This window comes from Mixophyes fleayi, chromosome 8 (assembly GCF_038048845.1).
Source record: "Mixophyes fleayi isolate aMixFle1 chromosome 8, aMixFle1.hap1, whole genome shotgun sequence".
In the NCBI taxonomy this organism is placed as follows: domain Eukaryota; kingdom Metazoa; phylum Chordata; class Amphibia; order Anura; family Limnodynastidae; genus Mixophyes; species Mixophyes fleayi.
The window spans coordinates 76,204,934-76,230,509 of NC_134409.1; the positions used below are offsets into that span (position 1 = coordinate 76,204,934).

General features: G+C 48.7%; 1 protein-coding gene across 3 annotated transcripts in view; it reads left to right on the forward strand.

Moving 5' to 3' along the window:
* The window catches only part of LOC142099370 (P-selectin-like), a 416,714-nt gene that overhangs the window by 272,068 nt on the left and 119,070 nt on the right, over positions 1–25,576 (forward strand). The gene's annotated exons all lie outside the window — the stretch shown is intronic.

Consider the following 25,576-nt stretch of genomic DNA (forward strand, 5'->3'; position numbering starts at 1 on the left):
TCGCTGTGCCTCTCTCTCTTCTTTTTAACTCTGTGCCTCTCTCCCCCTTTTTTTTTCACTCTGTGCCTCTCTCCCCCTTTTACACTCTATGCGTCTCCCCCCCTTTTTTCACTGTGTGCCTCTCTCCCTCTTCTTTTTTACTCTGTGACTCTCATCCCCCTTTTTTTTACTCTGTGCCTCTCTCCCTCCTTTTTTCCACTCTGTGCGTTTCTCCTCCTTTTTTCACTCTGTGCCTCTCTCTCTTCTTTTTCATTTTTTCCACCATGTGCCTCTCTCCCTCCTTTTTTCACTCTGTGCCTCTCTCCCTTCTTTTTCACTCTGTGCCTCTCTCCCCCTTTTTTTTCACTCGGTGCCTATCTCCCCCTTCTTTTTCACTCTGTGTCTTTCTCCCCCTTCTTTTTCACTCTGTGCCCCTCTCCCCCCTTTTTTTTCACTCTGTGCTTCTCTCCCCTTTTTTTTCACTCTGTCCTCTCTCTATCCCTTTTTTTCCCACTCTGTGCCTCTCTCCCCTCTTTTTCACTCTGTGCCTCTCTCCCCCTTTTTCACTCTGTGCCTCTCTCCCCCTTCTTTTTCACTCTGTGCCTCTCATCCCCTTTTTGTCACTCTGTGCCTCTCTCCCCCCTTTTTTTCCACTCTGTGCCTCTCTCCCAATTTTTTCAACTCTGTGCCTCTCTCCCCCTTTTTTCACTCTGTGCCTCTCTCCCCCTTTTTTTTTACTCTGTGCCTCTCATCCCCCTTTTTTTTTACTCTGTGCCTCTCTCCCCCCTTTTTTTCACTCTGTGCGTCTCTCCTACTTTTTTCACTCTGTGCCACTCTCCCCTCTTTTTCACTCTGTGCCTCTCTCCCTTCTTTTTCACTCTGTTCCTCTCTCCCCCCCTTTTTTTTCACTCTGTGCATCTCTCCTCCTTTTTTCACTCTGTGCCTCTCTACCTTCTTTTTCACTCTGTGCCTCTCTCCCCCTTTTTTTTACTCGGTGCCTATCTCCCCCTTCTTTTTCACTCGGTGCCTATCTCCCCCTTCTTTTTCACTCTGTGCCTCTCTCCCCCTTTTTTTTCACTCTGTGCCTCTCATCCCCTTTTTTTCACTCTGTGCCTCTCTCCCCCCTTTTTTTTCCACTCTGTGCCTCTCTCCCCCTTTTTTTTACTCGGTGCCTATCTCCCCCTTCTTTTTCACTCGGTGCCTATCTCCCCCTTCTTTTTCACTCTGTGCCTCTCTCCCCCTTCTTTTTCACTCTGTGCCTCTCATCCCCTTTTTTTCACTCTGTGCCTCTCTCCCCCTTTTTTTCCACTCTGTGCCTCTCTCTCCCCTTTTTTTCCACTCTGTGCCTCTCTCCCCTCTTTTTCACTCTGTGCCTCTCTCTCTTATTTTTCACTCTGTGCCTATCTCCCCCTTTTTCACTCTGTGCTTCTTTTCCTTCTTTTTCACTCTGTGCCTCTCATCCCCTTTTTTCACTCTGTGCCTCTCTCCCCCCTTTTTTTCCACTCTGTGCCTCTCTCCCCCTTCATTTTTATGCTGTGCCTCTTATCCCCCTTTTTTTTACTCTGTGCCTCTCTCCCCCTTCTTTTTCACTCGGTGCCTCTCTCGCCCTATTTTACTCTGTGCCTCTCTCCCCTTCTTTTTCACTCAGTGCCTCTCCCCACCCTTTTTTCACTCTGTGCCTCTCTCCCCCTTCTTTTTCACTCTGTGTCTCTCTCCCCCTTCTTTTTCCACTCTGTGCCTCTCTCCCTCTTCTTTTTCACTCTGTGCCTCTCTCCCCCCTTTTTTTTCCACTCTGTGCCTCTCTCTCCCCTTTTTTTTCCACTCTGTGCTTCTCTCCCCTTTTTTTCACTCTGTCCTCTCTCTATCCCTTTTTTCCACTCTGTGCCTCTCTCCCCTCTTTTTCACTCTGTGCCTCTCTCTCTTATTTTTCACTCTGTGCCTCTCTCCCCCTTTTTTCACTCTGTGCCTCTCTCCCCCTTCTTTTTCACTCTGTGCCTCTCATCCCCTTTTTTCACTCTGTGCCTCTCTCCCCCCTTTTTTTCCACTCTGTGCCTTTCTCTCCCTTTTTTTCACTTTGTGACTCTCTCCCCCTTTTTTTCACTCTGTGCCTCTCTCCCCCTTCATTTTTACGCTGTGCCTCTTATCCCCCCTTTTTTTTTACTCTGTGCCTCTCTCCCCCTTCTTTTTCACTCGGTGCCTCTCTCGCCCTATTTTACTCTGTGCCTCTCTCCCCTTCTTTTTCACTCAGTGCCTCTCCCCACCCTTTTTTCACTCTGTGCCTCTCTCCCCCTTCTTTTTCACTCTGTGCCTCTCTCCCTCTTCTTTTTCACTCTGTGCCTCTCTCCCCTTCTTTTTTATTCTGTGCCTCTCTCCCCTTTTTTCCACTCTGTGCCTCTCTACCCCTTTTTTCACTATGTGCCTCTCTCCCCCTTTTTCAATCTGTGCCTCTCTCCCCCTTCTTCTTCACTTTTTGCCTCTCTTCCCATTTTTTTCACTTTTGCCTCCCTTCCAATTTTTTTCACTCTGTGGCTCTCTACCCCTTTTTTCACTCTGTGCCTCTCTCCCCCCTTTTTTTCCACTCTGTGCCTCTCTCCTCCTTTTTTCCACTCTGTGCCTCTCTCCCCCCTTTTTTCACTCTGTGCCTCTCTCCCCCTTTTTTTCCAATCTGTGCCTCTCTCCCCCTTTTTTCCACTCTGTGCCCCTCTCCCCCTTTTTTCCACTCTGTGCCTCTCTCCCCTCTTTTTCACTCTGTGCCTCTCTCCCTTCTTTTTCACTCTGTGCCTCTCTCCCCCCTTTTTTTCACTCTGTGCATCTCTCCTCCTTTTTTCACTCTGTGCCTCTCTCCCTTCTTTTTCACTCTGTGCCTCTCTCCCCCTTTTTTCACTCTGTGCTTCTCTCCCCCCTTTTTTCACTCAGTGCCTCTCTTCTCTTTTTTTTCACTCTGTGCCTCTCTCCCCCTTCTTTTTCACTCTGTGCCTCTCTCCCCTCTTTTTCATGCTGTGCCTCTCTCTCTTCTTTTTCACTCTGTGCCTCTCTCCCCCTTTTTTTCACTCTGTGCCTCTCTCCCCCTTTTACACTCTATGCGTCTCCCCCCCTTTTTTCACTCAGTGCCTCTCTCCTCTTTTTTTTTTCACTCTGTGCGTCTCTCCTCCTTTTTTCACTCTGTGCCTCTCTCCCCTCTTTTTCACTCTGTGCCTCTCTCCCTTCTTCTTTTTCACTCTGTGCCTCTCTCCCCCTAATTTTTCACTCTGTGCCTCTCTCCCCCTTTTTTCACTCTGTGCCTCTCTCCCCCTTCTTTTTCACTCTGTGCCTCTCATCCCCTTTTTTTCACTCTGTGCCTCTCTCTCCCCTTTTTTTCCACTCTGTGCCTCTCTCCCCCTTTTTTCCACTTTGTGCCTCTCTCCCCCTTTTTTTCACTCTGTGCCTCTCTCCCCCTTCATTTTTTACGCTGTGCCTCTTATCCCCCCTTTTTTACTCTGTGACTCTCTCCCCCTTCTTTTTCACTCGGTGCCTCTCTCGCCCTATTTTACTCTGTGCCTCTCTCCCCTTCTTTTTCACTCAGTGCCTCTCCCCACCCTTTTTTCACTCTGTGCCTCTCTCCCCCTTCTTTTTCACTCTGTGTCTCTCTCCCCCTTCTTTTTCCACTCTGTGCCTCTCTCCCTCTTCTTTTTCACTCTGTGCCTCTCTCCCTTCTTTTTCACTCTGTTCCTCTCTCCCCCCCTTTTTTTTCACTCTGTGCATCTCTCCTCCTTTTTTCACTCTGTGCCTCTCTACCTTCTTTTTCACTCTGTGCCTCTCTCCCCCTTCTTTTTCACTCGGTGCCTATCTCCCCCTTCTTTTTCACTCTGTGCCTCTCTCCCCCTTCTTTTTCACTCTGTGCCTCTCATCCCCTTTTTTTCACTCTGTGCCTCTCTCCCCCCTTTTTTTTCCACTCTGTGCCTCTCTCCCCCTTTTTTTTACTCGGTGCCTATCTCCCCCTTCTTTTTCACTCGGTGCCTATCTCCCCCTTCTTTTTCACTCTGTGCCTCTCTCCCCCTTCTTTTTCACTCTGTGCCTCTCATCCCCTTTTTTTCACTCTGTGCCTCTCTCCCCCCTTTTTTTCCACTCTGTGCCTCTCTCTCCCCTTTTTTTTCCACTCTGTGCTTCTCTCCCCTTTTTTTCACTCTGTCCTCTCTCTATCCCTTTTTTTCCACTCTGTGCCTCTCTCCCCTCTTTTTCACTCTGTGCCTCTCTCTCTTATTTTTCACTCTGTGCCTATCTCCCCCTTTTTCACTCTGTGCTTCTTTTCCTTCTTTTTCACTCTGTGCCTCTCATCCCCTTTTTTCACTCTGTGCCTCTCTCCCCCCTTTTTTTCCACTCTGTGCCTTTCTCTCCCTTTTTTCCACTTTGTGACTCTCTCCCCTCTTTTTCACTCTGTGCCTCTCTCTCTTATTTTTCACTCTGTGCCTCTCTCCCCCTTTTTTCACTCTGTGCCTCTCTCCCCCTTCTTTTTCACTCTGTGCCTCTCATCCCCTTTTTTCACTCTGTGCCTCTCTCCCCCCTTTTTTTCCACTCTGTGCCTTTCTCTCCCTTTTTTTCACTTTGTGACTCTCTCCCCCTTTTTTTCACTCTGTGCCTCTCTCCCCCTTCATTTTTACGCTGTGCCTCTTATCCCCCCTTTTTTTTACTCTGTGCCTCTCTCCCCCTTCTTTTTCACTCGGTGCCTCTCTCGCCCTATTTTACTCTGTGCCTCTCTCCCCTTCTTTTTCACTCAGTGCCTCTCCCCACCCTTTTTTCACGCTGTGCCTCTCTCCCCCTTCTTTTTCACTCTGTGATTCTCTCCCCCTTCTTTTTCCACTCTGTGCCTCTCTCCCTCTTCTTTTTCACTCTGTGCCTCTCTCCCCTTCTTTTTTATTCTGTGCCTCTCTCCCCTTTTTTTCACTCTGTGCCTCTCTACCCCTTTTTTCACTATGTGCCTCTCTCCCCCTTTTTCAATCTGTGCCTCTCTCCCCCTTCTTCTTCACTTTTTGCCTATCTTCCCATTTTTTTCACTTTTGCCTCCCTTCCAATTTTTTTCACTCTGTGGCTCTCTACCCCTTTTTTCACTCTGTGCCTCTCTCCCCCCCTTTTTTTCCACTCTGTGCCTCTCTCCTCCTTTTTTCCACTCTGTGCCTCTCTCCCCCCTTTTTTCACTCTGTGCCTCTCTCCCCCTTTTTTTCACTCTGTGCCTCTCTCCCCCTTTTTTCCACTCTGTGCCCCTCTCCCCCTTTTTTCCACTCTGTGCCTCTCTCCCCTCTTTTTCACTCTGTGCCTCTCTCCCTTCTTTTTCCACTCTGTGCCTCTCTCCCCCCTTTTTTTCACTCTGTGCATCTCTTCTCCTTTTTTCACTCTGTGCCTCTCTCCCTTCTTTTTCACTCTGTGCCTCTCTCCCCCTTTTTTCACTCTGTGCTTCTCTCCCCCCTTTTTTCACTCAGTGCCTCTCTTCTATTTTTTTTCACTCTGTGCCTCTCTCCCCCTTCTTTTTCACTCTGTGCCTCTCTCCCCTCTTTTTCACGCTGTGCCTCTCTCTCTTCTTTTTCACTCTGTGCCTCTCTCCCCCTTTTTTTTTTCACTCGGTGCCTATCTCCCCCTTCTTTTTCACTCTGTGTCTTTCTTCCCCTTCTTTTTCACTCTGTGCCTCTCTCCCCCCTTTTTTCCACTCTGTGCCTCTCTCCCCTTTTTTCCACTCTGTGCCTCTCTCCCCCCTTTTTTTCACTCTGTGCCTCTCTCCCCTTTTTTTCCCACTCTGTGCCTCTCTCCCCCTTTTTTCCACTCTGTGCCCCTCTCCCCCTTTTTTCCACTCTGTGCCTCTCTCCCCTCTTTTTCACTCTGTGCCTCTCTCCCTTCTTTTTCCCTCTGTGCCTCTCTCCCCCCTTTTTTTTCACTCTGTGCATCTCTCCTCCTTTTTTCACTCTGTGCCTCTCTCCCCCTTCTTTTTCACTCTGTGCCTCTCATCCCCTTTTTTTCACTCTGTGCCTCTCTCCCCCCTTTTTTTCCCACTATGTGCCTCTCTCCCCCTTTTTTCCACTCTGTGCCTCTCTCCCCCTTTTTTCACTCTGTGCCTCTCTCCCCCCTTATTTTTCACTCTGTGCGTCTCTCCTACTTGTTTTCACTCTGTGCCTCTCTCCCCCTTTTTTCACTCTGTGCCTCTCTCCCCCTTCTTTTTCACTCTGTGCCTCTCATCCCCTTTTTTTCACCTTGTGCCTCTCTCCCCCCTTTTTTTCCCACTCTGTGCCTCTCTCCCCCTTTTTTCCACTTTGTGCCTCTCTCCCCCTTTTTTGCACTCTGTGCCTCTCTCCCCCTTCATTTTTACTCTGTGCCTCTTATCCCCCCTTTTTGTTACTCTGTGCCTCTCTCCCCCTTCTTTTTCACTCGGTGCCTCTCTCCCCTTTTACACGCTGTGCGTCTCCCTCCTTTTTTCCACTCGGTGCCTCTCTCGCCCTATTTTACTCTGTGCCTCTCTCCCCTTCTTTTTCACTCAGTGCCTCTCCCCACCCTTTTTTCACTCTGTGCCTCTCTCCCCCTTCTTTTTCACTCTGTGCCTCTCTCCCCTCTTTTTCACGCTGTGCCTCTCTCTCTTCTTTTTCACTCTGTGCCTCTCTCCCCCTTTTTTTCACTCTGTGCCTCTCTCCCCCTTTTACACTCTATGCGTCTCCCCCCCTATTTTTCACTGTGTGCCTCTCTCCCTCTTCTTTTTTACTCTGTGACTCTCATCCCCCTTTTTTTTTTACTCTGTGCCTCTCTCCCTCCTTTTTTTTCACTCTGTGCGTCTCTCCTCCTTTTTTCACTCTGTGCCTCTCTCCTCCTTTTTTCACTCTGTGCCTCTCTCCCTTCTTTTTCACTCTGTGCCTCTCTCCCCCTTTTTTTTCCACTCGGTGCCTATCTCCCCCTTCTTTTTCACTCTGTGTCTTTCTTCCCCTTCTTTTTCACTCTGTGCCTCTCTCCCCCCTTTTTTCCCACTATGTGCCTCTCTCCCCCTTTTACACTCTGTGCCTCTCTTCCCTCTTTTTCACTCTGTGCATCTCTCCCTTCTTTTTCCCTCTGTGCCTCTCTCCCCCCTTTTTTTCACTCTGTGCATCTCTCCTCCTTTTTTCACTCTGTGCCTCTCTCCCTTCTTTTTCACTCTGTGCCTCTCTCCCCCTTTTTTCACTCTGTGCTTCTCTCCCTTTTTTTCACTCTATGCCTCTCTCTCTCTTCTTTTTCACTATGTGCCTCTCTCCCCCTTTTTCACTCTGTGCCTCTCTCCCCCCTTTTTTCACTCAGTGCCTCTCTCCTCTTTTTTTTCACTCTGTGCATCTCTCCCCCTTCTTTTTCACTTTGTGCCTCTCTCCCTCTTTTTCACGCTGTGCCTCTCTCTCTTCTTTTTCACTCTGTGCCTCTCTCCCCCTTTTACACTCTATGCGTCTCCCCCCCTTTTTTCACTGTGTGCCTCTCTCCTCTTTTTTTTCACTCTGTGCATCTCTCCCCCTTCTTTTTCACTTTGTGCCTCTCTCCCTCTTTTTCACGCTGTGCCTCTCTCTCTTCTTTTTCACTCTGTGCCTCTCTCCCCCTTTTACACTCTATGCGTCTCCCCCCCTTTTTTCACTGTGTGCCTCTCTCCCTCTTCTTTTTTACTCTGTGACTCTCATCCCCCTTTTTTTTACTCTGTGCGTTTCTCCTCCTTTTTTTACTCTGTGCCTCTCTCCCCTCTTTTTCACTCTGTGCCTCTCTCTCTTCTTTTTCACTCTGTGCCTCTCTCCCCCCTTTTTTTTCCACTATGTGCATCTCTCCTCCTTTTTTCACTCTGTGCCTCTCTCCCTTCTTTTTCACTCTGTGCCTCTCTCCCCCTTTTTTTTTTACTCGGTGCCTATCTCCCCCTTCTTTTTCACTCTGTGTCTTTCTACCCCTTCTTTTTCACTCTGTGCCCCTCTCCCCCCTTTTTTTTCACTCTGTGCTTCTCTCCCCTTTTTTTTCACTCTGTCCTCTCTCTATCCCTTTTTTTCCCACTCTGTGCCTCTCTCCCCTCTTTTTCACTCTGTGCCTCTCTCTCTTCTTTTTCACTCTGTGCCTCTCTCCCCCTTTTTCACTCTGTGCCTCTCTCCCCCTTCTTTTTCACTCTGTGCCTCTCATCCCCTTTTTGTCACTCTGTGCCTCTCTCCCCCCTTTTTTTCCACTCTGTGCCTCTCTCCCAATTTTTTCAACTCTGTGCCTCTCTCCCCCTTTTTTCACTCTGTGCCTCTCTCCCCCTTTTTTTTTACTCTGTGCCTCTCATCCCCCTTTTTTTTTTACTCTGTGCCTCTCTCCCCCCTTTTTTTCACTCTGTGCGTCTCTCCTACTTTTTTCACTCTGTGCCACTCTCCCCTCTTTTTCACTCTGTGCCTCTCTCCCTTCTTTTTCACTCTGTTCCTCTCTCCCCCCCCTTTTTTTTCACTCTGTGCATCTCTCCTCCTTTTTTCACTCTGTGCCTCTCTACCTTCTTTTTCACTCTGTGCCTCTCTCCCCCTTTTTTTTACTCGGTGCCTATCTCCCCCTTCTTTTTCACTCGGTGCCTATCTCCCCCTTCTTTTTCACTCTGTGCCTCTCTCCCCCTTCTTTTTCACTCTGTGCCTCTCATCCCCTTTTTTTCACTCTGTGCCTCTCTCCCCCCTTTTTTTTCCACTCTGTGCCTCTCTCCCCCTTTTTTTTACTCGGTGCCTATCTCCCCCTTCTTTTTCACTCGGTGCCTATCTCCCCCTTCTTTTTCACTCTGTGCCTCTCTCCCCCTTCTTTTTCACTCTGTGCCTCTCATCCCCTTTTTTTCACTCTGTGCCTCTCTCCCCCCTTTTTTTCCACTCTGTGCCTCTCTCTCCCCTTTTTTTTACACTCTGTGCTTCTCTCCCCTTTTTTTCACTCTGTCCTCTCTCTATCCCTTTTTTTCCACTCTGTGCCTCTCTCCCCTCTTTTTCACTCTGTGCCTCTCTCTCTTATTTTTCACTCTGTGCCTATCTCCCCCTTTTTCACTCTGTGCTTCTTTTCCTTCTTTTTCACTCTGTGCCTCTCTCCCCCCTTTTTTCACTCTGTGCCCCTCTCCCCCTTATTTTTCACTCTGTGCCTCTCTCCCCCTTTTTTCACTCTGTGCCTCTCTCCCCCTTCTTTTTCACTCTGTGCCTCTCATCCCCTTTTTTTCACTCTGTGCCTCTCTCCCCCCTTTTTTTCCACTCTGTGCCTCTCTCCCCCTTTTTTCCACTTTGTGACTCTCTCCCCCTTTTTTTCACTCTGTGCCTCTCTCCCCCTTCATTTTTACGCTGTGCCTCTTATCCCCCCTTTTTTTTTTACTCTGTGCCTCTCTCCCCCTTCTTTTTCACTCGGTGCCTCTCTCGCCCTATTTTACTCTGTGCCTCTCTCCCCTTCTTTTTCACTCAGTGCCTCTCCCCACCCTTTTTTCACTCTGTGCCTCTCTCCCCCTTCTTTTTCACTCTGTGTCTCTCTCCCCCATCTTTTTCCACTCTGTGCCTCTCTCCCTCTTCTTTTTCACTCTGTGCCTCTCTCCCCTTCTTTTTTATTCTGTGCCTCTCTCCCCTTTTTTTCACTCTGTGCCTCTCTACCCCTTTTTTCACTATGTGCCTCTCTCCCCCTTTTTCAATCTGTGCCTCTCTCCCCCTTCTTCTTCACTTTTTGCCTCTCTTCCCATTTTTTTCACTTTTGCCTCCCTTCCAATTTTTTTCACTCTGTGGCTCTCTACCCCTTTTTTCACTCTGTGCCTCTCTCCCCCCTTTTTTTCCACTCTGTGCCTCTCTCCTCCTTTTTTCCACTCTGTGCCTCTCTCCCCCCTTTTTTCACTCTGTGCCTCTCTCCCCCCTTTTTTCCAATCTGTGCCTCTCTCCCCCTTTTTTCCACTCTGTGCCCCTCTCCCCCTTTTTTCCACTCTGTGCCTCTCTCCCCTCTTTTTCACTCTGTGCCTCTCTCCCTTCTTTTTCACTCTGTGCCTCTCTCCCCCCTTTTTTTCACTCTGTCCCTCTCTCCCCCCTTTTTTTCACTCTGTGCATCTCTCCTCCTTTTTTCACTCTGTGCCTCTCTCCCTTCTTTTTCACTCTGTGCCTCTCTCCCCCTTTTTTCACTCTGTGCTTCTCACCCCCTTTTTTCACTCAGTGCCTCTCTCCCCTCTTTTTCACTCTGTGCCTCTCTCCCTTCTTCTTTTTCACTCTGTGCCTCTCTCCCCCTAATTTTTCACTCTGTGCCTCTCTCCCCCTTTTTTCACTCTGTGCCTCTCTCCCCCTTCTTTTTCACTCTGTGCCTCTCATCCCCTTTTTTTCACTCTGTGCCTCTCTCTCCCCTTTTTTTCCACTCTGTGCCTCTCTCCCCCTTTTTTCCACTTTGTGCCTCTCTCCCCCTTTTTTTCACTCTGTGCCTCTCTCCCCCTTCATTTTTTACGCTGTGCCTCTCCCCACCCTTTTTTCACTCTGTGCCTCTCTCCCCCTTCTTTTTCACTCTGTGTCTCTCTCCCCCTTCTTTTTCCACTCTGTGCCTCTCTCCCTCTTCTTTTTCACTCTGTGCCTCTCTCCCCTTCTTTTTTATTCTGTGCCTCTCCCCCCTTTTTTTCACTCTGTGCCTCTCTCCCCCCTTTTTTTCCCACTCTGTGACTCTCTCCCCCTTTTTTCCACTCTGTGCCCCTCTCCCCTTTTTTCCACTCTGTGCCTCTCTCCCTTCTTTTTCACTCTGTGCCTCTCTCCCCCCTTTTTTTCACTATGTGCATCTCTCCTCCTTTTTTCACTCTGTGCCTCTCTCCCTTCTTTTTCACTCTGTGCCTCTCTCCCCCTTTTTTTTTTCACTCGGTGCCTATCTCCCCCTTCTTTTTCACTCTGTGTCTTTCTTCCCCTTCTTTTTCACTCTGTGCCTCTCTCCCCCCTTTTTTTCCACTCTGTGCCTCTCTCCCCCTTTTTTCCACTCTGTGCCTCTCTCCCCCCTTTTTTTCACTCTGTGCCTCTCTCCCCTTTTTTTCCACTCTGTGCCTCTCTCCCCCTTTTTTCCACTCTGTGCCCCTCTCCCCCTTTTTTCCACTCTGTGCCTCTCTCCCCTCTTTTTCCCTCTGTGCCTCTCTCCCCCCTTTTTTTCACTCAGTGCATCTCTCCTCCTTTTTTCACTCTGTGCCTCTCTCCCTTCTTTTTCACTCTGTGCCTCTCTCCCCCTTTTTTTCACTCTGTGCTTCTCTCCCCTTTTTTTCACTCTATGCCTCTCTCTCTCTTCTTTTTCACTATGTGCCTCTCTCCCCCTTTTTCACTCTGTGCCTCTCTCCCCCCTTTTTTCACTCAGTGCCTCTCTCCTCTTTTTTTCACTCTGTGCATCTCTCCCCCTTCTTTTTCACTCTGTGCCTCTCTCCCCTCTTTTTCACGCTGTGCCTCTCTCTCTTCTTTTTAACTCTGTGCCTCTCTCCCCCTTTTTTTTCACTCTGTGCCTCTCTCCCCCTTTTACACTCTATGCGTCTCCCCCCCTTTTTTCACTGTGTGCCTCTCTCCCTCTTCTTTTTTACTCTAAGACTCTCATCCCCTTTTTTTTTACTCTGTGCCTCTCTCCCTCCTTTTTTTCCACTCTGTGCGTCTCTCCTCCTTTTTTCACTCTGTGCCTCTCTCCCTTCTTTTTCACTCTGTGCCTCTCTCCCTTCTTTTTCACTCTGTGCCTCTCTCCCCCCTTTTTTTTCACTATGTGCATCTCTCCTCCTTTTTTCACTCTGTGCCTCTCTCCCTTCTTTTTCACTCTGTGCCTCTCTCCCCCTTTTTTTTCACTCGGTGCCTATCTCCCCCTTCTTTTTCACTCTGTGTCTTTCTCCCCCTTCTTTTTTACTCTGTGCCTCTCTCCCCCCTTTTTTTTCACTCTGTGCTTCTCTCCCCTTTTTTTTCACTCTGTCCTCTCTCTATCCCTTTTTTTCCCACTCTGTGCCTCTCTCCCCTCTTTTTCACTCTGTGCCTCTCTCTCTTCTTTTTCACTCTGTGCCTCTCTCCCCCTTTTTCACTCTGTGCCTCTCTCCCCCTTCTTTTTCACTCTGTGCCTCTCATCCCCTTTTTGTCACTCTGTGCCTCTCTCCCCCCTTTTTTTCCACTCTGTGCCTCTCTCCCAATTTTTTCAACTCTGTGCCTCTCTCCCCCCCTTTTTTCACTCTGTGCGTCTCTCCTACTTTTTTTCACTCTGTGCCACTCTCCCCTCTTTTTCACTCTGTGCCTCTCTCCCTTCTTTTTCACTCTGTTCCTCTCTCCCCCCCTTTTTTTTCACTCTGTGCATCTCTCCTCCTTTTTTCACTCTGTGCCTCTCTACCTTCTTTTTCACTCTGTGCCTCTCTCCCCCTTTTTTTTACTCGGTGCCTATCTCCCCCTTCTTTTTCACTCGGTGCCTATCTCCCCCTTCTTTTCACTCTGTGCCTCTCTCCCCCTTCTTTTTCACTCTGTGCCTCTCATCCCCTTTTTTTCACTCTGTGCCTCTCTCCCCCCTTTTTTTTCCACTCTGTGCCTCTCTCCCCCTTTTTTCCACTCTGTGCCTCTCTCCCCCTTTTTTCACTCTGTGCCTCTCTCCCCCCCTTTTTTTTTTTACTCTGTGCCTCTCATCCTCCTTTTTTTAACTCTGTGCCTCTCTCCCTTCTTTTTCACTCTGTTCCTCTCTCCCCCCTTTTTTCTCACTCTGTGCATCTCTCCTCCTTTTTCACTCTGTGCTTCTTTTACTTCTTTTTCACTCTGTGCCTCTCTCCCCCCTTTTTTCACTCAGTGCCTCTCTCCTCTTTTTTTTTCACTCTGTGCGTCTCTCCTCCTTTTTTCACTCTGTGCCTCTCTCCCCTCTTTTTCACTCTGTGCCTCTCTCCCTCTTCTTTTTCACTCTGTGCCTCTCTCTCCCTTTTTTTTCACTCTGTACCTCTCTACCCTTTTTCAATCTGTGCCTCTCCCCCCCTTCTTTTTCACTCTGTGCCTCTCTCCCCTTCTTTTTTATTCTGTGCCTCTCTCCCTTTTTTCACTCTGTGCCTCTCTCCCCCTTTTTCACTCTGTGCCTCTCTCCCTTCTTTTTCATTCTGTGCCTCTCTCCCCCTTTTTTTCACTCGGTGCCTATCTCCCCCTTCTTTTTCACTCTGTGCCTCTCCCCACCCCCCCTTCTTTTTCACTCTGTGCCTCTCCCCCTTCTTTTTCACTCTGTGCCTCTCTCCTCCCCTTTTTTTCACTCTGTGCCTCTCTCCCCCTTTTTCACTCTGTGCCTCTCTCCCTTCTTTTTCATTCTGTGCCTCTCTCCCCCTTTTTTTCACTCGGTGTCTATCTCCACCTTCTTTTTCACTCGGTGCCTCTCTCCTCCCCTTTTTTTCACTCTGTGCTTCTCTTCACTTCTTTTTTTCTCACTTTGTGCCTCTCTCCCCCTTTCTTTCACTCTGTGCCTCTCTCGTCCTATTTCACTCTGTGCCTCTCTTCCCTTCTTTTTCACTCTGTGCCTCTCCCCCCCTTTTTTTCACTATGTGCCTTTCTCCCCCTTTTTTCACCCTGTGCCTCTCTCCTCCTTCTTTTTCACTCTGTGCCTCTCTTCCCCTTTTTTTCACTCTGTGCCTCTCTTCCCCTTTTTTACACTCTGTGCCTCTCACCCCCTTTTTTCCCTCTGTGCCTCTCTCCCCCCTTTTTTCACTCTGTGCATCTCTCCTCATTTTTTCACTCTGTGCCTCTCTCCCTTCTTTTTCACTCTGTGCCTCTCTCCCCCTTTTTTTCACTCTGTGCCTATCTCCCCCTTCTTTTTCACTCGGTGCCTATCTCCCCCCTTTTTTTCACTCTGTGCTTCTCTCCCCTCTTTTTCACTCTGTGCCTCTCTCCCTCTTCTTTTTCACTCTGGGCCTCTCTCCCCTTCTTTTTTACTCTGTGCCTCTCTCACCCTTCTTTTTCACTCTGTGCCTCTCTCCCCTTCTTTTTTATTCTGTGCCTCTCTCCTTTTTTTCACTCTGTGCCTCTCTCCCCTTTTTCACTCTGTGCCTCTCTCCCCCTTTTTCACTCTGTGCTTCTTTTACTTCTTTTTCACTCTGTGCCTCTCTCCCCCCTTTTTTCACTCAGTGCCTCTCTCCTCTTTTTTTTTCACTCTGTGCGTCTCTCCTCCTTTTTTCACTCTGTGCCTCTCTCCCCTCTTTTTCACTCTGTGCCTCTCTCCCTCTTCTTTTTTCACTCTGTGCCTCTCTCTCTCTTTTTTTTCACTCTGTGCCTCTCTACCCTTTTTCAATCTGTGCCTCTCTCCCCCTTCTTTTTCACTCTGTGCCTCTCTCCCCTTCTTTTTTATTCTGTGCCTCTCTCCCTTTTTTCACTCTGTGCCTCTCTCCCCCTTTTTCACTCTGTGCCTCTCTCCCTTCTTTTTCATTCTGTGCCTCTCTCCCCCTTTTTTTCACTCGGTGCCTATCTCCCCCTTCTTTTTCACTCTGTGCCTCTCCCCACCCCCCCTTCTTTTTCACTCTGTGCCTCTCCCCCTTCTTTTTCACTCTGTGCCTCTCTCCTCCCCTTTTTTTCACTCTGTGCCTCTCTCCCCCTTTTTCACTCTGTGCCTCTCTCCCTTCTTTTTCATTCTGTGCCTCTCTCCCCCTTTTTTTCACTCGGTGCCTATCTCCACCTTCTTTTTCACTTGGTGCCTCTCTCCTCCCCTTTTTTTCACTCTGTGCTTCTCTTCACTTCTTTTTTTCTCACTTTGTGCCTCTCTCCCCTTTCTTTCACTCTGTGCCTCTCTCGTCCTATTTCACTCTGTGCCTCTCTTCCCTTCTTTTTCACTCTGTGCCTCTCCCCCCCTTTTTTTCACTACGTGACTTTCTCCCCCTTTTTTCACCCTGTGCCTCTCTCCTCCTCCTTTTTCACTCTGTGCCTCTCTTCCCCTTTTTTTTCACTCTGTGCCTCTCTCCCTTCTTTTTCCCTCTGTGCCTCTCTCCCCCCTTTTTTTTTCACTCTGTGCATCTCTCCTCCTTTTTTCACTCTGTGCCTCTCTCCCCCTTCTTTTTCACTCTGTGCCTCTCATCCCCTTTTTTTCACTCTGTGCCTCTCTCCCCCCTTTTTTTCCCCACTCTGTGCCTCTCTCCCCCTTTTTTCCACTCTGTGCCTCTCTCCCCCTTTTTTCACTCTGTGCCTCTCTCCCCCCTTATTTTTCACTCTGTGCGTCTCTCCTACTTGTTTTCACTCTGTGCCTCTCTCCCCCCTTTTTTCACTCTGTGCCTCTCTCCCCCTTCTTTTTCACTCTGTGCCTCTCATCCCCTTTTTTTCACCTTGTGCCTCTCTCCCCCCTTTTTTTCCCACTCTGTGCCTCTCTCCCCCTTTTTTCCACTTTGTGCCTCTCTCCCCCTTTTTTGCACTCTGTGCCTCTCTCCCCCTTCATTTTTACTCTGTGCCTCTTATCCCCCCTTTTTGTTACTCTGTGCCTCTCTCCCCCTTCTTTTTCACTCGGTGCCTCTCTCCCCTTTTACACGCTGTGCGTCTCCCTCCTTTTTTTCCACTCGGTGCCTCTCTCGCCCTATTTTACTCTGTGCCTCTCTCCCCTTCTTTTTCACTCAGTGCCTCTCCCCACCCTTTTTTCACTCTGTGCCTCTCTCCCCCTTCTTTTTCACTCTGTGCCTCTCTCCCCTCTTTTTCACGCTGTGCCTCTCTCTCTTCTTTTTCACTCTGTGCCTCTCTCCCCCTTTTTTTCACTCTGTGCCTCTCTCCCCCTTTTACACTCTATGCGTCTCCCCCCCTATTTTTCACTGTGTGCCTCTCTCCCTCTTCTTTTTTACTCTGTGACTCTCATCCCCCTTTTTTTTTTACTCTGTGCCTCTCTCCCTCCTTTTTTTTCACTCTGTGCGTCTCTCCTCCTTTTTTCACTCTGTGCCTCTCTCCTCCTTTTTTCACTCTGTGCCTCTCTCCCTTCTTTTTCACTCTGTGCCTCTCTCCCCCTTTTTTTTCCACTCGGTGCCTATCTCCCCCTTCTTTTTCACTCTGTGTCTTTCTTCCCCTTCTTTTTCACTCTGTGCCTCTCTCCCCCCTTTTTTCCCACTATGTGCCTCTCTCCCCCTTTTACACTCTGTGCCTCTCTCCCCTCTTTTTCACTCTGTGCCTCTCTCCCTTCTTTTTCCCTCTGTGCCTCTCTCCCCCCTTTTTTTCACTCTGTGCATCTCTCCTCCTTTTTTCACTCTGTGCCTCTCTCCCTTCTTTTTCACTCTGTGCCTCTCTCCCCCTTTTTTCACTCTGTGCTTCTCTCCCTTTTTTTCACTCTATGCCTCTCTCTCTCTTCTTTTTCACTATGTGCCTCTCTCCCCCTTTTTCACTCTGTGCCTCTCTCCCCCCTTTTTTCACTCAGTGCCTCTCTCCTCTTTTTTTCACTCTGTGCATCTCTCCCCCTTCTTTTTCACTTTGTGCCTCTCTCCCTCTTTTTCACGCTGTGCCTCTCTCTCTTCTTTTTCACTCTGTGCCTCTCTCCCCCTTTTACACTCTATGCGTCTCCCCCCCTTTTTTCACTGTGTGCCTCTCTCCCTCTTCTTTTTTACTCTGTGACTCTCATCCCCCTTTTTTTTACTCTGTGCGTTTCTCCTCCTTTTTTCACTCTGTGCCTCTCTCCCCTCTTTTTCACTCTGTGCCTCTCTCTCTTCTTTTTCACTCTGTGCCTCTCTCCCCCCTTTTTTTTCCACTATGTGCATCTCTCCTCCTTTTTTCACTCTGTGCCTCTCTCCCTTCTTTTTCACTCTGTGCCTCTCTCCCCCTTTTTTTTTTACTCGGTGCCTATCTCCCCCTTCTTTTTCACTCTGTGTCTTTCTACCCCTTCTTTTTCACTCTGTGCCCCTCTCCCCCCTTTTTTTTCACTCTGTGCTTCTCTCCCCTTTTTTTTCACTCTGTCCTCTCTCTATCCCTTTTTTTCCCACTCTGTGCCTCTCTCCCCTCTTTTTCACTCTGTGCCTCTCTCTCTTCTTTTTCACTCTGTGCCTCTCTCCCCCTTTTTCACTCTGTGCCTCTCTCCCCCTTCTTTTTCACTCTGTGCCTCTCATCCCCTTTTTGTCACTCTGTGCCTCTCTCCCCCCTTTTTTTCCACTCTGTGCCTCTCTCCCAATTTTTTCAACTCTGTGCCTCTCTCCCCCTTTTTTCACTCTGTGCCTCTCTCCCCCTTTTTTTTTACTCTGTGCCTCTCATCCCCCTTTTTTTTTTACTCTGTGCCTCTCTCCCCCCTTTTTTTCACTCTGTGCGTCTCTCCTACTTTTTTCACTCTGTGCCACTCTCCCCTCTTTTTCACTCTGTGCCTCTCTCCCTTCTTTTTCACTCTGTGCCTCTCTCCCCCTTTTTTTTACTCGGTGCCTATCTCCCCCTTCTTTTTCACTCGGTGCCTATCTCCCCCTTCTTTTTCACTCTGTGCCTCTCTCCCCCTTCTTTTTCACTCTGTGCCTCTCATCCCCTTTTTTTCACTCTGTGCCTCTCTCCCCCCTTTTTTTTCCACTCTGTGCCTCTCTCCCCCTTTTTTTTACTCGGTGCCTATCTCCCCCTTCTTTTTCACTCGGTGCCTATCTCCCCCTTCTTTTTCACTCTGTGCCTCTCTCCCCCTTCTTTTTCACTCTGTGCCTCTCATCCCCTTTTTTTCACTCTGTGCCTCTCTCCCCCCTTTTTTTTCCACTCTGTGCCTCTCTCTCCCCTTTTTTTTTACACTCTGTGCTTCTCTCCCCTTTTTTTCACTCTGTCCTCTCTCTATCCCTTTTTTTCCACTCTGTGCCTCTCTCCCCTCTTTTTCACTCTGTGCCTCTCTCTCTTATTTTTCACTCTGTGCCTATCTCCCCCTTTTTCACTCTGTGCTTCTTTTCCTTCTTTTTCACTCTGTGCCTCTCTCCCCCCTTTTTTCACTCTGTGCCCCTCTCCCCCTTATTTTTCACTCTGTGCCTCTCTCCCCCTTTTTTCACTCTGTGCCTCTCTCCCCCTTCTTTTTCACTCTGTGCCTCTCATCCCCTTTTTTTCACTCTGTGCCTCTCTCCCCCCTTTTTTTCCACTCTGTGCCTCTCTCCCCCTTTTTTCCACTTTGTGACTCTCTCCCCCTTTTTTTCACTCTGTGCCTCTCTCCCCCTTCATTTTTACGCTGTGCCTCTTATCCCCCCTTTTTTTTTTACTCTGTGCCTATCTCCCCCTTCTTTTTCACTCGGTGCCTCTCTCGCCCTATTTTACTCTGTGCCTCTCTCCCCTTCTTTTTCACTCAGTGCCTCTCCCCACCCTTTTTTCACTCTGTGCCTCTCTCCCCCTTCTTTTTCACTCTGTGTCTCTCTCCCCCATCTTTTTCCACTCTGTGCCTCTCTCCCTCTTCTTTTTCACTCTGTGCCTCTCTCCCCTTCTTTTTTATTCTGTGCCTCTCTCCCCTTTTTTTCACTCTGTGCCTCTCTACCCCTTTTTTCACTATGTGCCTCTCTCCCCCTTTTTCAATCTGTGCCTCTCTCCCCCTTCTTCTTCACTTTTTGCCTCTCTTCCCATTTTTTTCACTTTTGCCTCCCTTCCAATTTTTTTCACTCTGTGGCTCTCTACCCCTTTTTTCACTCTGTGCCTCTCTCCCCCCTTTTTTTCCACTCTGTGCCTCTCTCCTTTTTTCCACTCTGTGCCTCTCTCCCCCCTTTTTTCACTCTGTGCCTCTCTCCCCCCTTTTTTCCAATCTGTGCCTCTCTCCCCCTTTTTTCCACTCTGTGCCCCTCTCCCCCTTTTTTCCACTCTGTGCCTCTCTCCCCTCTTTTTCACTCTGTGCCTCTCTCCCTTCTTTTTCACTCTGTGCCTCTCTCCCCCCTTTTTTTCACTCTGTCCCTCTCTCCCCCCTTTTTTTCACTCTGTGCATCTCTCCTCCTTTTTTCACTCTGTGCCTCTCTCCCTTCTTTTTCACTCTGTGCCTCTCTCCCCCTTTTTTCACTCTGTGCTTCTCACCCCCTTTTTTCACTCAGTGCCTCTCTTCTCTTTTTTTTCACTCTGTGCCTCTCTCCCCTCTTTTTCACGCTGTGCCTCTCTCTCTTCTTTTTCACTCTGTGCTTCTCTCCCCCTTTTTTTCACTCTGTGCCTCTCTCCCCCTTTTTTTCACTCTGTGCATCTCTCCCCCTTTTACACTCTATGCGTCTCCCCCCCTTTTTTCACTCAGTGCCTCTCTCCTCTTTTTTTTTCACTCTGTGCATCTCTCCTCCTTTTTTTACTCCGTGCCTCTCTCCCCTCTTTTTCACTCTGTGCCTCTCTCCCTCTTCTTTTTCACTCTGTGCGTCTCTCCTCCTTTTTTCACTCTGTGCCTCTCTCCCCTCTTTTTCACTCTGTGCCTCTCTCCCTTCTTCTTTTTCACTCTGTGCCTCTCTCCCCCTAATTTTTCACTCTGTGCCTCTCTCCCCCTTTTTTCACTCTGTGCCTCTCTCCCCCTTCTTTTTCACTCTGTGCCTCTCATCCCCTTTTTTTCACTCTGTGCCTCTCTCTCCCCTTTTTTTCCACTCTGTGCCTCTCTCCCCCTTTTTTCCACTTTGTGCCTCTCTCCCCCTTTTTTTCACTCTGTGCCTCTCTCCCCCTTCATTTTTTACGCTGTGCCTCTCCCCACCCTTTTTTCACTCTGTGCCTCTCTCCCCCTTCTTTTTCACTCTGTGTCTCTCTCCCCCTTCTTTTTCCACTCTGTGCCTCTCTCCCTCTTCTTTTTCACTCTGTGCCTCTCTCCCCTTCTTTTTTATTCTGTGCCTCTCCCCCCTTTTTTTCACTCTGTGCCTCTCTCCCCCCTTTTTTTCCCACTCTGTGACTCTCTCCCCCTTTTTTCCACTCTGTGCCCCTCTCCCCTTTTTTCCACTCTGTGCCTCTCTCCCTTCTTTTTCACTCTGTGCCTCTCTCCCCCCTTTTTTTCACTATGTGCATCTCTCCTCCTTTTTTCACTCTGTGCCTCTCTCCCTTCTTTTTCACTCTGTGCCTCTCTCCCCCTTTTTTTTTTCACTCGGTGCCTATCTCCCCCTTCTTTTTCACTCTGTGTCTTTCTTCCCCTTCTTTTTCACTCTGTGCCTCTCTCCCCCCTTTTTTTCCACTCTGTGCCTCTCTCCCCCTTTTTTCCACTCTGTGCCTCTCTCCCCCCTTTTTTTCACTCTGTGCCTCTCTCCCCTTTTTTTCCACTCTGTGCCTCTCTCCCCCTTTTTTCCACTCTGTGCCCCTCTCCCCCTTTTTTCCACTCTGTGCCTCTCTCCCCTCTTTTTCCCTCTGTGCCTCTCTCCCCCCTTTTTTTCACTCTGTGCATCTCTCCTCCTTTTTTCACTCTGTGCCTCTCTCCCTTCTTTTTCACTCTGTGCCTCTCTCCCCCTTTTTTTCCACTCTGTGCCTCTCTCCCCCTTTTTTCCACTCTGTGCCTCTCTCCCCCCTTTTTTTCACTCTGTGCCTCTCTCCCCTTTTTTTCCACTCTGTGCCTCTCTCCCCCTTTTTTCCACTCTGTGCCCCTCTCCCCCTTTTTTCCACTCTGTGCCTCTCTCCCCTCTTTTTCCCTCTGTGCCTCTCTCCCCCCTTTTTTTCACTCTATGCCTCTCTCTCTCTTCTTTTTCACTATGTGCCTCTCTCCCCCTTTTTCACTCTGTGCCTCTCTCCCCCCTTTTTTCACTCAGTGCCTCTCTCCTCTTTTTTTCACTCTGTGCATCTCTCCCCCTTCTTTTTCACTCTGTGCCTCTCTCCCCTCTTTTTCACGCTGTGCCTCTCTCTCTTCTTTTTAACTCTGTGCCTCTCTCCCCCTTTTTTTTCACTCTGTGCCTCTCTCCCCCTTTTACACTCTATGCGTCTCCCCCCCTTTTTTCACTGTGTGCCTCTCTCCCTCTTCTTTTTTACTCTAAGACTCTCATCCCCTTTTTTTTTACTCTGTGCCTCTCTCCCTCCTTTTTTTCCACTCTGTGCGTCTCTCCTCCTTTTTTCACTCTGTGCCTCTCTCCCTTCTTTTTCACTCTGTGCCTCTCTCCCTTCTTTTTCACTCTGTGCCTCTCTCCCCCCTTTTTTTTCACTATGTGCATCTCTCCTCCTTTTTTCACTCTGTGCCTCTCTCCCTTCTTTTTCACTCTGTGCCTCTCTCCCCCTTTTTTTTCACTCGGTGCCTATCTCCCCCTTCTTTTTCACTCTGTGTCTTTCTCCCCCTTCTTTTTTACTCTGTGCCTCTCTCCCCCCTTTTTTTTCACTCTGTGCTTCTCTCCCCTTTTTTTTCACTCTGTCCTCTCTCTATCCCTTTTTTTCCCACTCTGTGCCTCTCTCCCCTCTTTTTCACTCTGTGCCTCTCTCTCTTCTTTTTCACTCTGTGCCTCTCTCCCCCTTTTTCACTCTGTGCCTCTCTCCCCCTTCTTTTTCACTCTGTGCCTCTCATCCCCTTTTTGTCACTCTGTGCCTCTCTCCCCCCTTTTTTTCCACTCTGTGCCTCTCTCCCAATTTTTTCAACTCTGTGCCTCTCTCCCCCCCTTTTTTCACTCTGTGCGTCTCTCCTACTTTTTTTCACTCTGTGCCACTCTCCCCTCTTTTTCACTCTGTGCCTCTCTCCCTTCTTTTTCACTCTGTTCCTCTCTCCCCCCCTTTTTTTTCACTCTGTGCATCTCTCCTCCTTTTTTCACTCTGTGCCTCTCTACCTTCTTTTTCACTCTGTGCCTCTCTCCCCCTTTTTTTTACTCGGTGCCTATCTCCCCCTTCTTTTTCACTCGGTGCCTATCTCCCCCTTCTTTTTCACTCTGTGCCTCTCTCCCCCTTCTTTTTCACTCTGTGCCTCTCATCCCCTTTTTTTCACTCTGTGCCTCTCTCCCCCCTTTTTTTTCCACTCTGTGCCTCTCTCCCCCTTTTTTCCACTCTGTGCCTCTCTCCCCCTTTTTTCACTCTGTGCCTCTCTCCCCCCCTTTTTTTTTTTACTCTGTGCCTCTCATCCTCCTTTTTTTTAACTCTGTGCCTCTCTCCCTTCTTTTTCACTCTGTTCCTCTCTCCCCCCTTTTTTCTCACTCTGTGCATCTCTCCTCCTTTTTCACTCTGTGCTTCTTTTACTTCTTTTTCACTCTGTGCCTCTCTCCCCCCTTTTTTCACTCAGTGCCTCTCTCCTCTTTTTTTTTCACTCTGTGCGTCTCTCCTCCTTTTTTCACTCTGTGCCTCTCTCCCCTCTTTTTCACTCTGTGCCTCTCTCCCTCTTCTTTTTCACTCTGTGCCTCTCTCTCCCTTTTTTTTCACTCTGTACCTCTCTACCCTTTTTCAATCTGTGCCTCTCCCCCCCTTCTTTTTCACTCTGTGCCTCTCTCCCCTTCTTTTTTATTCTGTGCCTCTCTCCCTTTTTTCACTCTGTGCCTCTCTCCCCCTTTTTCACTCTGTGCCTCTCTCCCTTCTTTTTCATTCTGTGCCTCTCTCCCCCTTTTTTTCACTCGGTGCCTATCTCCCCCTTCTTTTTCACTCTGTGCCTCTCCCCACCCCCCCCTTCTTTTTCACTCTGTGCCTCTCCCCCTTCTTTTTCACTCTGTGCCTCTCTCCTCCCCTTTTTTTCACTCTGTGCCTCTCTCCCCCTTTTTCACTCTGTGCCTCTCTCCCTTCTTTTTCATTCTGTGCCTCTCTCCCCCTTTTTTTCACTCGGTGTCTATCTCCACCTTCTTTTTCACTCGGTGCCTCTCTCCTCCCCTTTTTTTCACTCTGTGCTTCTCTTCACTTCTTTTTTTCTCACTTTGTGCCTCTCTCCCCCTTTCTTTCACTCTGTGCCTCTCTCGTCCTATTTCACTCTGTGCCTCTCTTCCCTTCTTTTTCACTCTGTGCCTCTCCCCCCCTTTTTTTCACTATGTGCCTTTCTCCCCCTTTTTTCACCCTGTGCCTCTCTCCTCCTTCTTTTTCACTCTGTGCCTCTCTTCCCCTTTTTTTTCACTCTGTGCCTCTCTTCCCCTTTTTTACACTCTGTGCCTCTCACCCCCTTTTTTCCCTCTGTGCCTCTCTCCCCCCTTTTTTCACTCTGTGCATCTCTCCTCATTTTTTCACTCTGTGCCTCTCTCCCTTCTTTTTCACTCTGTGCCTCTCTCCCCCTTTTTTTCACTCTGTGCCTATCTCCCCCTTCTTTTTCACTCGGTGCCTATCTCCCCCCTTTTTTTTCACTCTGTGCTTCTCTCCCCTCTTTTTCACTCTGTGCCTCTCTCCCTCTTCTTTTTCACTCTGGGCCTCTCTCCCCTTCTTTTTTACTCTGTGCCTCTCTCACCCTTCTTTTTCACTCTGTGCCTCTCTTCCCCTCCTTTTCACTCTGTGCCTCTCTCTCTCTTCTTTTTCTCTCTGTGCCTATCTCCCCCTTTTTCACTCTGTCCTCTCTCTATCCCTTTTTTTCCACTCTGTGCCTCTCTCCCCTCTTTTTCACTCTGTGCCTCTCTCTCTCTTTTTTTTCACTCTGTGCGTCTCTCCTCCTTTTTTCACTCTGTGCCTCTCTCCCCTCTTTTTCACTCTGTGCCTCTCTCCCTCTTCTTTTTCACTCTGGGCCTCTCTCCCCTTCTTTTTTACTCTGTGCCTCTCTCACCCTTCTTTTTCACTCTATGCCTCTCTCCCCTTCTTTTTTATTCTGTGCCTCTCTCCTTTTTTTCACTCTGTGCCTCTCTCCCCTTTTTCACTCTGTGCCTCTCTCCCCCTTTTTCACTCTGTGCTTCTTTTACTTCTTTTTCACTCTGTGCCTCTCTCCCCCCTTTTTTCACTCAGTGCCTCTCTCCTCTTTTTTTTTCACTCTGTGCGTCTCTCCTCCTTTTTTCACTCTGTGCCTCTCTCCCCTCTTTTTCACTCTGTGCCTCTCTCCCTCTTCTTTTTTCACTCTGTGCCTCTCTCTCTCTTTTTTTTCACTCTGTGCCTCTCTACCCTTTTTCAATCTGTGCCTCTCTCCCCCTTCTTTTTCACTCTGTGCCTCTCTCCCCTTCTTTTTTATTCTGTGCCTCTCTCCCTTTTTTCACTCTGTGCCTCTCTCCCCCTTTTTCACTCTGTGCCTCTCTCCCTTCTTTTTCATTCTGTGCCTCTCTCCCCCTTTTTTTCACTCGGTGCCTATCTCCCCCTTCTTTTTCACTCTGTGCCTCTCCCCACCCCCCCTTCTTTTTCACTCTGTGCCTCTCCCCCTTCTTTTTCACTCTGTGCCTCTCTCCTCCCCTTTTTTTCACTCTGTGCCTCTCTCCCCCTTTTTCACTCTGTGCCTCTCTCCCTTCTTTTTCATTCTGTGCCTCTCTCCCCCTTTTTTTCACTCGGTGCCTATCTCCACCTTCTTTTTCACTTGGTGCCTCTCTCCTCCCCTTTTTTTCACTCTGTGCTTCTCTTCACTTCTTTTTTTCTCACTTTGTGCCTCTCTCCCCCTTTCTTTCACTCTGTGCCTCTCTCGTCCTATTTCACTCTGTGCCTCTCTTCCCTTCTTTTTCACTCTGTGCCTCTCCCCCCCTTTTTTTCACTACGTGACTTTCTCCCCCTTTTTTCACCCTGTGCCTCTCTCCTCCTTCTTTTTCACTCTGTGCCTCTCTTCCCCTTTTTTTTCACTCTGTGCCTCTCTTCCCCTTTTTTACACTCTGTGCCTCTCACCCCCTTTTTTCCCTCTGTGCCTCTCTCCCCCCTTTTTTCACTCTGTGCATCTCTCCTCATTTTTTCACTCTATGCCTCTCTCCCTTCTTTTTCACTCTGTGCCTCTCTCCCCCTTTTTTTCACTCTGTGCCTATCTCCCCCTTCTTTTTCACTCGGTGCCTATCTCCCCCCTTTTTTTTCACTCTGTGCTTCTCTCCCCTCTTTTTCACTCTGTGCCTCTCTCCCTCTTCTTTTTCACTCTGGGCCTCTCTCCCCTTCTTTTTTACTCTGTGCCTCTCTCACCCTTCTTTTTCACTCTGTGCCTCTCTTCCCCTCCTTTTCACTCTGTGCCTCTCTCTCTCTTCTTTTTCTCTCTGTGCCTATCTCCCCCTTTTTCACTCTGTCCTCTCTCTATCCCTTTTTTTCCACTCTGTGCCTCTCTCCCCTCTTTTTCACTCTGTGCCTCTCTCTCTCTTTTTTTTCACTCTGTGCGTCTCTCCTCCTTTTTTCACTCTGTGCCTCTCTCCCCTCTTTTTCACTCTGTGCCTCTCTCCCTCTTCTTTTTCTCTCTGGGCCTCTCTCCCCTTCTTTTTTATTCTGTGCCTCTCTCTCCCTTTTTTTCACTCTGTGCCTCTCTCCCCCTTTTTCACTCTTTGCCTCTCTTCCCTTCTTTTTCACTCTGTGCCTCTCCCCCTTTTTTCACTCTGTGCCTCTCCCCCCCTTTTTTCACTATGTGCCTTTCTCCCCCTTTTTTCACCCTGTGCCTCTCTCCCCCTTCTTTTTCACTCTGTGCCTCTCTCCCCTCTTTTTCACTCTGTGCCTCTCTCTCTTCTTTTTCACTCTGTGCCTCTCTCCACCTTTTTCACTCTGTCCTCTCTCTATCCCTTTTTTTCCACTCTGTGCCTCTCTCACCCCTTTTTCACTCTGTGCCTCTCTTTTTTTTTCCACTCTGTGCGTCTCTCCTCCTTTTTTCACTCTGTGCCTCTCTCCCCTCTTTTTCACTCTGTGCCTCTCTCCCTCTTCTTTTTCACTCTGGGCCTCTCTCCCCTTCTTTTTTATTCTGTGCCTCTCTCTCCCTTTTTTTCACTCTGTGCCTCTCTCCCCCTTTTTCAATCTTTGCCTCTCTCCCCCTTCTTTTTCATTCTGTGCCTCTCTCC